The sequence below is a fragment of the Pelodiscus sinensis genome, chromosome 1, assembly GCF_052426305.1.
Source record: "Pelodiscus sinensis isolate ZL-2025 chromosome 1, ASM5242630v1, whole genome shotgun sequence".
Taxonomy (NCBI): domain Eukaryota; kingdom Metazoa; phylum Chordata; order Testudines; family Trionychidae; genus Pelodiscus; species Pelodiscus sinensis.
The window spans coordinates 93,514,515-93,524,501 of record NC_143052.1 but is presented as its reverse complement, the minus strand read 5'-3'; positions in this window follow the sequence as shown (position 1 = coordinate 93,524,501).

Genomic DNA, 9,987 nt, shown 5'->3' with positions numbered 1-9,987 from the left:
CGGGCTGGCTGTGGGGAGCAGAGCGCGTCTCTGCGCTGGGACTTGCAAACAGGGAAGAGTAAATAGGGAACCCCCGGCTGCTGTTTCCTCTCAGTGTCTCCCCCAGTCCCCGCGTCCCGGGACATCCCCTCCGGCCGCCCCCCGTCCAGCGGTGCGCTCCCCGGCTGGCAAGGTACCATGCCCCGATGCCCGGCCTCCCGCTGGGGCGCGGGGGCAGTGTCACCTGGCTGCGGCGCCCTCCAGGCCGTCGCTCCTTCCTCCGCCTTTTGTGTCTCAAGCGGGGCGGCGCCGAGCCCCGCTCAGCCCCGGGCTCGCGTCCCCTCGGCTCCCCGCCCAGCAGGGGCGCAGCAGCAGCAGCAGCAGCGGCGGGCGCGCGGGGAGCGGCTGCCTCGGCTCTCAGCGCGCGACACGGCCTGGCCCGGGCGCTGTCACAGCCACGCGCTGTAGCCGCCGGGCTGGGGCTGCCACTCACCCGCCGCCCGCCGCCCCCATTGGGTGGTTCGAACACAAAGGCCCCGGCTGGGTCCCGCCTTCTCGCCGCCTGGCTCCATTGGCCCGGGTGGCGGGAAGCCCCAGCGCTCAGCGCTCGGCCCTAGGGGGGGGGGCATTAGCCTGCGGGCTCCGTGCAAGCAGGGGGCGCGGCGCGGCACAGCTCGCAGGGGGAAAGGCCAGCGCCAGGGGCGGGCGGGCTAGGCGACCGCTAATCGGCCCCCGGAACTCTGGGAAGGCCGCGGCACCCTGGCTTGAATCCAAATGACCGTGACTCTGAATCAAAAGATTTCCTGCCGTAGCCAGGGACCAGCTGTCCCCCATCCCGGCCTGACAGTGGCTTCTTGGTTTTCCTGTGCAGCCTGCACTGGAACGCAGAAGACTGTAACCCCAGCTCCCCTACTAGGACAAATAATAGCAAAAGCAAAGGAACAGCAGCTGCCTCTCCCCAAGACTAAGTAACAATAGCCCGAATTTGCCAGCTCTCCTGCTTGCATTGTGAGCCTTGCTCTGTTGGGGGAGGGGGAGGAGTTGTAAAGCCCCAGCTCCTGGAGTCCTGTGATGATGTGAAACTCGGTTTTCTTTTTTTTTTTCCAATGGAAGTGTGGTTATGGGCTTTGTTAGAGTGATAAGCCTGAAAATGCTCAAAAGCAAACAGATGCTGAGAGTGCAAGTATTTTGAGGGGAAGGTGCAAGAACGATGTTTTTCTATTTGTACAGCACTTCGCTCTGTGGGGTTCAGGTCCATATATCTGTCTAGGATATTTATATGGCTCCATTACCAGTATCTGAAGTCTCTCAGTCATTTTAATTTCTGTTTCATCAAGTTACCCCTGGGGGAGCTGCCTCAACCATCCTATGAATGGAACCCACAGGTCCCAGGAGAATACCGGGGAGCCTGGCACAGAGTGGCAGAAGGAGTAAGCCCCCTACACTCATCACAGCAGTGATAGCTGGAGCGACCTGGCAGCCTGCTCCCTGCTGCCCATGTCCCAGCTTGCTGCATTCAGGGAGAAGGACAGTGGAGAGGAGCAGGTTGCTGGGTTGCCCCAGCTCCACTGCTATCCCATGCCAGGTCCCCCAGTAATTCCCAGCCCACATTGCTTGGGGGAGGGGGATTTTGGGCAAGCGATGTAATGGGGTCGGGGGAGTGGGGTAGGGGCAGGACTTGGGGAAGGGGCTAAGTACGGGCAGGGCCTGCAGTTGGGGGTGGGGGGGAGTTGCGCCAGGCCCCACTAGGGATAGCGCTGAAGCAAATACTTAGTACAAATGGGAAACAGAGGCACATAGAGGCTAAGTGACTTTCCCATGGTCACACAGGAAGTCTGTAGAAGAGATTGGAGGTGTTATAGCAAAACAAGTAATAATAAAATAAATTAAAAAGATTCACAATTATATTTAATCCCATGATTTTTCAGTTAAGTAATGATTTTGGGGCCCTGACTCATGATTTTTGAACATGCGGTGTTAGCCATGTTGTACACACAGAACAGAAGCTTCCACTTTTCACATAATTTCCCACCACACCACGTAAAACAAAACTTCAGCTCTACTTTGCATTCAACAATAGCTGTAGTCCATGGATACCAACCCATTTATGTGACAAGGGTATTGATTTTTATCATTCTAATTCTAATCTACATCAGTTAACAAAGATCAAGTTTTTAAGCTCCCAGCACTTGTGTGTTACACCTTATTACAACACATGTCCGACTTTGCCAACACCCAGTTTTAAAAGGGCTTAGGGATCACAAAGGCTTTGTCAAAGTGAGATTCTATGGCACCTATAGCACTAAAAGAATCACAGCACGGTACAAAATACAGTGAAGACTGCATTAAACAATCCATTCCCAAAAGGCAACACCTTGGATTAAGCAACTACTTTATGATCCCCCCAAGTTTTCCAATACAGTTTGGTTCAACTTATTATTAGTGAACCAATTCTACCAGGCAGACGAGTTTTCCTGCTCTCTTTGCAGATTGCTTAAGACTTTTTTGTTCACAATGTAGCAAAAAAAAAACAACCAACAACACTGTTTGGAATTATAGCCCCTTGAGGTGGGGAATGGTAGTTGGGCTGTATGCATGTGGTACCAGGAAATTTTGGCCAAAGACATTGGAGCAACAACATGCTCTTAAAAGAGTAACGAGACCTTTCATGTCTATGCAAGAGCTACAGGGGACTTTGAAAACATTGGCAAAGTAGGACATTTTGTTTAAAAAGCAACACACTGATTATTTCCAAACATGACAAAAGAGCTCTCTAGAGTGTTACAAAGCTTTGAGACGGAAGATAAGAATCACACTGCACATTGGAGACCTCCAATGAATCTTTTAGCAGAACAGGAAGAAACAGCCTTGACAGTAACAGTAGCTTAAACTAGTATTAATAACCAAGCAGGGATGAGGGTAACACCTTTTGAGCCTTTTGCGTTTATCACAAAATAGGGAACAAACCCATTTTTCCACCTTCCATCTCGCCTTTCAGTCTCAAGACTGCCTGAAATATGTAAATAGGATGACAGGAAGTGATGTCAGCTATAGCAATTTCTCTTAGACTTGACTGCCAATTTTCAGGAAGAAAATGAAGGTGGCTGTACAGCATCCAAAGGGGCTTGGGAAAGGAATATCACTTTCATTCATAGCCAAGACACAAGCAGACAATTCACCATTAAACCACAGATCCAAAATGTAGCATGAAACAAATTTCCTCTACCGTAAAAATAATAGACTCTATATCTGCTTTGTCTTTCTAGTCTTTTTTCTTTCTTCTGATTCAGTCGCTTTTCTACAGGCTCATAGAAGAATCCATTCTCCTCCAACTAATTTCTATAGTTTTCACCTTTTTCTAATGTTTCCATTGATTTCTCCCCTAAGATCCTTCCTCTTTCTTAATAATTTTGTTTTATGATTTTACTTTCTTCTCTCATATAAGCCCCTATTCTGCAAAGTATTTAAATACAATGGAATGTCTTGTATGCGTCTGTGCTTTGCTGGATCAGAGTCAGTTCAGTCTGACCACAATTCATCCTTGAGAACTCTGCTACTTAGATTCCTTTGGAAACCCCGAGGTCCCAGACTTGGAATCCCTGTTTTCAGGAATTCCAAGGGCAGGGGAACAGCTGGTGATCTCTAGTTCTCCACTTTTGTGTCTGGACAGTTTCTCCTTCTGATATTGTACTCTCTCTAATAGGTGGTGGTGGAGAGGAACACATGAGTTAATTCCACTCCTACTAAGCACCTCTGATGGTCTGGACACTTTAGGAGTTCCCACATCCTAAGGTTGTGGTGCTGCTGCTGCTTTCAGGAATCTGACTGTGCTGGGAACAGTTTATATGTAATGAAATATCAGAGAGAGACAACCAAATTCAGCCCCGGTGTAAATAGGCTCATTCTCACTAACTCCAAATCCTTCTCACTAGTCAGGTGGTGCCTTCATAGCCAGTGTTGGTTACAATATCTCCTGCAGCTGTAGAAATCAATCATGCCCAAACAGTGCTCCTCTTTCCCTCCAAGTCCTTTTTTGCTTTTCCCAAGCCTTCTGGAAAAACTGACGAGCACTCCTCCTAGCTCAGCAAGCATTTAACCTGCCCTCCTCTGTCTTGCTAGTTCTTGCTTATATGCCATCATTATGTATATAAGGGCAAGTTTCCCCCATTTTGGCAGAGAACAGGGGCTGCCATACTTAACCAAGCCAGTTCCCCCAAACAAGCAAACAACATTAAAAAAAACCCCTCTCAAACCCCCAAAACAAAGAAAAACAAAGCTCCTGGTAACAGTTAACAACAGACGGCTAAGCAGGAAATATGAAATTCCTGTCTCCTGGAGCTAGGACAATGACTGACAATTTCTGCCATTTCAGAAGAATAAAATCTGGGAGAAAATATGCTGCCTTTTCATCTCTAGAGACATGGGTTCAATCCAGTCCTGGAGCTACAAGTGACAAAGGGTTGAAGGGTCACAGTCAGAGCTTTTTTCTGCTTTCTAAAAGTCATGAAGGATGTAGATGCACAGGCACTGAAGACGGCATTTGGATACTCCGTGAACATCCCTGCTTTCCCCTTGACCTATAGTATGTTCATAGGGCTTTATCCCAATCCTTCTGTTGGGAGGATAGGCCACAGTGCAGTAGACTTGCCAGGTAGGAATAGTTTCCTGACATCCAGCTGTGGAATGTTCTCTTTGCTCTACTTCAGGACTACTCAACATGCGACCCGCGGGCCCAGTGGCCCGTTTGTTTGTGGCCCGCGGTGCAGTTTGGGTTTACATGGGGCTCAACACGCCGTCTGCGGGTGAGATCCTTTGAACATGGCCTCCTCTGGGAACACATGCCACAATGGCAAATCAATACAGTGGTCTTCAGTTGACGTGCATTTTAGTAGTTAATTTCCTTGACTGTCGTTGCTCATGAAAAGTGCTGTCATATGGGTGGAAATCAGGTAAATATTGCATTTTATTAATATCAGCGGAACTGACTTAAATGTGTGTTGTGTAGTCTTACCTTAACCTTTGTATTCATGCCCGTCAGTATGAAAGAAGCGATTTGCATATATTTGCATGTATATGCAACCATACTTAAGTTGCAGCCCTCGGCATGTGCTGTATCATTGTGGCCCGAGGCTTCCAAAGTTGAGTAGCCCTGCTCTACTTCATCTCATTACTTCTGGGCTGTGTTTCTCACTGAGCTTTTTCTTAACTCCCCCCACCATTGCACGGCTGCCTATGCAGCTCCACCAATAGTAGCAATGGGGAGAATGCTAGTTTAAGCAAGGCTTTAGTGTTTATACTCACAATTCAGGTAAGCCTGTTGAGAGCCTACACTAGAGCTCTCCCTGGGGACTGGACTGGTGATAACTCAGGCTATATGCATGCTGTGATAAAAAACCTGCTGCACTGAGTCTCAGACAAGCCTAGGCAAGCTGATTTGTGTTCACTGGGCCAGGACTGCAGCAGCAGGCCTATATAATTGAGATGTAGTTGTTCAAACTGGGGCTGTAGCCAACTCTGAGACACTGCCTCCCCCCAACAGACACAGGGTCCCAGCCCCTTGGCTCCAGGCCATGCCCCAATCTCGACACCACAACTTTACAGACCCACAAACTTGAATCAACTGATCCAGGCCCACTGCAGTCATGCCACTTATCTTCTATTGGAGTGCAGACATACCTTTAAAAGGCTACGTCTACACTGGCAGCTTCTTGCGCAAAAACTCTTCCAGAAGAGATGTGCTTTTGAGCAAGAGCAGCCATGCCAGTGTAGACACTCTCTTGCGCAAGAAAGCTCTGATGGTCATTTTAACCATAGGGCTTTCTTGTGCAAGAAATTCATGTTGCCTGTCTACACTGGCATCTTGAGCAAAAACAGTTGCGCAAAAGGGCTTATTCCTGAGCTGGAGTGTCAGAGTTCTTGTGCAGGAAGCCCTGATTTCATACATTAGAACATCAGTTTACTTGATCAAGAACACGCGGCCAGTGTAGACAGGCAGCAAGTTTTTGCGCAAGAGCAGCCGCTTTTGCGCAAGATCGCGCCAGTGTAGACACAGCCTTAGTGTAACTAAAGTCTTAATTACATTCCTTTAAATCCCACCCTATGACCGTCTCTCCTTGCAGTTTACAATCCTGTTACTCATAGACTGAACTCCTCCTTCCCCCCCCCCCCATTACCATCATCTACTAAATGAGATGTATTTAATTTTAAACTCTTTTATTGTAACTCAAGCTCTTCATTCCTTGAAACAGGAACACTAGCGCCTAACACATTCTGGACACTAATATAGCCTAATAGTCTCAGAGGGGTAGCTGTGTTCGTCTGTAACTTCAAAACAACAAGCAGTCCTATGGCACCTACACAGTATCCTAAACTCAAAATAAGCTATGCAATTTGCCTTACACAAATTGCATATCTTATTTTGAATCTATTTCAAAATAACTTATTTTGAAACTTGGCATGTCTACACAGTGCCAAATTTCGAAATCAAAGAATCCTAGGGCTGAAAGAGACTCCAGGAGGTCATAGAGGCCAGCCCCCTACCCAAAGAAGGAACAACCGTAACTAAATCATCCCAGCCAGGGTGTTGTCAAGCTAGGACTTAAAAACCTCTAGGGATAGACACTTCACCAGCTCCCTAGGTAACCCATTCCAGTGCTTCACCACCCTCCTAGTGAAACAGTTTTTCCTAATATCCAACTTAGACCTCCCCCACTGTAACTTGAGACCATTGCTCCTTGTTCTGCCATCCCTCACTACTGAGAACAGCCTCTCTCCATCCTCTTTGGAACCTCCCTTCAGGAAGTTGAAGGCTGCTATCAAATCCCCCCTCACTCTTCTCTTCTGCAGACTAAATAATTCCAAATCCCTCAGCCTCTCCTTGTAGGTCATGCGCTCCAGCACCCTAATCATTTTGGTTGCCCTCCACTGGACCCTCTCTAATGTGTCCACATCCTTTGTATAGTGGGGGGCCCAGAACTGGATGCAATATTCCAGATGTGGCCTCACCAGTGCCAAATAAAGGGGAATAATCACTTCTCTAGATCTGCTGAAAATAACATGCTATTTCGAGACATCTCTTAACCCTCATGGAATGAGAGTTACCAGGATGCCAAAATAGCGTGCCCATTATTTGAAAAGATATTTTGAAATAACATGCAGCTTGTGTAGATGCAGGGTAGCTATTTCGGGATACCTCTGGTACCCTGAAATAGCAGTGTAGTGTAGATGTACCCTTAGAGACTAACAAATATATTATATCATGAGTTTTTGTGGGTAAAAGCCACTTCATCAGATGAGCTGGAGTGGAAATTACAGCACTGCCACCAACAGTATCAGCAGCATCTGTCTTCCCCCTGCCCCCATCCTGGCTTTTGTTGATGGAAACCTAGTGCAGATTAGTTTCCAACTCCTAGAGGGATTAAGTGGATAATCCAGGTACTAAATATGGTGCTAGTCCTTGAATAGATCTGTGCCATTTAAAAGAACAACTTTCACATGGGTGAGGGTGGAGGGGTGAGAGAAAATTCAAGCAGGGGGCATTTGAAAAGGAAAGGCAGATTATTGATTCCACTCTCCCAAAGCCTTGGCTAGCTAGTTACTGTTTGTCTTTGCTATGACTTTAGATAATTCTGCTGGAACTGCAGGCTCACTCACTCAGGTCCCCTCCACTCCAAACCACAATCCTGGATCTTACAAGTGCAAAATTATGTGATCATATTGGTAATTAAAAGACTGATATCTTTTGTTCCCCTGGGAGCTGCAGTGATGTCACCACTGCAGCGTTTGTGAAGGATTTATCAAGAAAGAGGCAGGAGGGGAAAAAATCTGGAGAGACATGATCCAAGAGTGTAGAGACAAGGTGGGAAATCTTGAGTACTAGTTCTGGCTCTGCCAATGGCTCCTGCTCTGACCTGTAATTCCCCTCTTAGTTCCCCATCTGTAAATGGGAATTACCCACCTGGCAGGATAGATTTGCACTCCCCACTCTCCATTAATACAGCACCTGGGCACCCCTGTTTTTAAATAATTCTCACAATCTCTTCCCCCTCCCCCGAAGTAAGGAAGCACTATTAATTCCAGCTTACACTGGGGAACTGAGGCACAGGGAGGCTAAATATTTGGCCAGTGACACACAGGAAGACTACAGCAGAGGAGGGATTCTAACCCAGCTCTCTCCATCCCCAGGCTGCTGCCTTGAGAACCCAACTATCATTTTTTGAGTTGGGCAGTAAAGTGTTGTGAATGTGAACAGTCTGTATGTTGCTTTCACCCTTAGGGAAAATTAAGAAGTGGTGAAAGGCAATTACATAAGACTGTGCAAGCGTCTGCCCATGTGTGGGAAGCTGGTGCAGCTCCAGATTCTCTCCATTGCTCTGTGTACCAGGGATTTGATAAGTCCAGCTCCATTGGGGCTTTTCTACTACTGGACTAATTTTCCACCACTGCTAGCACTGGGGCATTTCCACTGGTGGTAGCAATGACACAAGCTCTGCTGTAGGCTATCTGCCAATATTTTTAACCATTGTGTCCTCCAATCCTGTTCAGAACCGGTCTAGAGAACATAGGGTTTAAAGTGCCAGCAGTCACTACAGGCTGAACTTCTCTAGTCTGGCACCCTTAGGACCTTACCAGGGCCAAACCAGAGAATTTTCTGAACACGAGAGGTTAATATTGTCTAGCAGCATAACCAACACTTCCCCTGCTTACTGGGCCCCTAGAGTACATCTACACAGCAGAAATATTTTGGAATAACTGACATTATTTCAAAATAACAAAATGTGCATCTACACACACAGACAATATTTCGAAATAATGTCAAGCTGGAGCAGCTGAGGGGTAGGTGCAGGAGTCAAGGCAGGGGTGGGCAGCTCAGGGATAGGGAGGTATGTGCAGGAGTCAGGGCCGGAGGTTGTGGAGGATGGGAGGCTTAGGGGAAGGGTTTGGGAAGTGTGGGGGGAGGCTCAGAGCTGGGACTGCTAGATCCCCCTCATGCCCTAATGTGTGGCCCTTCCTCATGCTGCGCTGCCAGCACCTCCAGCAGATCACCCTGAGCTCCACCAGGAAGTGCCCTCCAGCTGACCCAGGTGCTGGAAGAGGCCCCAGTTTCTGAGGTAGCAGAGCCGATCTTTGGCTTGGAGCAGGGTGCCCAGCTTCCTCTGCTGCTCCTGTGCCTGCAGCACCTTGGCGCTGAACTCAGCCACCCTGCCATGGGCCACACCAAAGTACCAAGCCAGGCGGACCAGCAGCTCCGCTCCCGGCCCTGTAGAAGCGCATGAACGCCACGCTGCAGAACTCAACCGGCAGCGATGCCTCCTCCTGAGTCTCCCATGGAGGCCAAGTGGACATGCAGCAGCTCAGCAGCTCCTCCATGGCCAGGCTTAGAGCCGCCAGGCCTGAGCCCAGGGAGGCGACAGTGCCTGCTTCTGCAAGGCTCACACAAGGTCTCATGATCCATCAGCATGGTGACACTGCTAGGCCACTTTGGCAGGATGCAGGGCCGGCAGAGCAGGTGCGGCGCAAGCAGGAAAGGGTCCACCCGACTCATGCTGGCCAACCTGCACCTCGCTGGAAGTTCTTGGCCAGTGGCCCCAGGCTCCTCACCACACCCAAAGAGCCTGATTGGGAGGTATGGCAGGGACTGCACATGTCTGGCTGCCAGATCCCATGAGTTGTCCAGGGAGGCAGCAGCACAGGGTAGGGGGTCAGAGGATGTTGCCGGGGGATACGGAGTAGCCTCTGTCTGCAGTGAGCCTGGGCCCACTTCAGGCAGAGGCTGCTTCATGGCAGCAGCCTCTGTCCGTGGGGGGACCGAGCTTCCCACGGACAGGGGCAGCTGTGGGAGAAGTTTCTGTGGCAGCTGTGGGAGAAGTTTCTGTGGGCCACCACGGACAGAGGCTGCTTCACGGCAGCCTAGCCTCACTCCCTCCCCTCCCCCAGCAGCCTCTGTCTGTGGGGAGCTCGGACCCCCCATGGGCAGGGGCTGCTGCCACCCTAAACTGCTGCCTCTGC